Genomic DNA, 1108 nt, shown 5'->3' on the forward strand with positions numbered 1-1108 from the left:
CCTTGCTGAAATCATATTTACAATGATGTTTTCTAAAAATAATTTACAAACCAGCAATAGTTGTTTATTTTATAAATAAATTATATAAACAAATGCACACTTGGTCGATTTTAAGCGAAAATAAACCGCTTTTTAAATAATATTTGAGAAGCGTCAGGTTGTGCGTCATGCTAACAGATGGCGCCACCGGTTACATGCGCATGCGCAATAATGAATACACTTGGTCACAGCTGATTTGTCTTCATTTCCTATTGAACACTCAACTCGTAAGCAGCTCTGATTTGGAAATTCATGGTCAGAAGAAAAATTGAATGCTTTATTTACAGGTTTTCAACTGTCAGGAATTCTTCTCTCCGACTCTTTTGACATTTCTTTAGTCACTCTATTTAAACATCTGTTAATTGAGAGTAGATGAAGTTATATATATTTATATACGTGTATGTGTAAGCGTGTTATTTAATTCACTTAAGAAAACTGTTTTTTTTTCAATCGTTGTTCATTTATCCTTTAAAATGCATACCATTGAGGTGCCCATTAGAGTATTATGCAATATTTCGATCGAAAATTTCAAGGAAAGTGATGCAGATTTGTCTAAAACCATACTGAGTTATATAAGAACAAATTATATGATTGCAGAAGACCATGTTGAAATGGTTCGAGACAAAATAATGCGTTACTTCATCCCTGTCTTTAAAAGTAATTGGAAGTCTTCTTTTAACAAGAAAGAGATATTTGAAAAAAGACATGCTGTATGGTTAATTACAAATTTCAAAATTACGCAAACCATATTGAAACCTGGTAGACGATCTCGGGAAGATTTTGAACATAGTTCAAAGTCAACCAAGAGAAGGAAGGTGCAATCTATTCAGGAGAGTTACTTTCCGCTTGAGATTGAGCAGGCTTTCCAGCTGTTGCAAGATTCCGAGAAAACTGAAGACGAAACGAGTGCAAGCAGATTTGGGCATGATGAAACTCTCGCACTGATAGAAGACGCTAAGCTATCCATGCACCAGTACGAAATCATACGCCTGCAACCAAAGCTAGGAATGCTGACATTTATGTCCCATCTACAGATCTACTGGAAGCGAAAAAAGAATGCTACCCTCCT

Source organism: Belonocnema kinseyi, chromosome 1, assembly GCF_010883055.1.
Source record: "Belonocnema kinseyi isolate 2016_QV_RU_SX_M_011 chromosome 1, B_treatae_v1, whole genome shotgun sequence".
Classification (NCBI taxonomy): Eukaryota; Metazoa; Arthropoda; class Insecta; order Hymenoptera; family Cynipidae; genus Belonocnema; species Belonocnema kinseyi.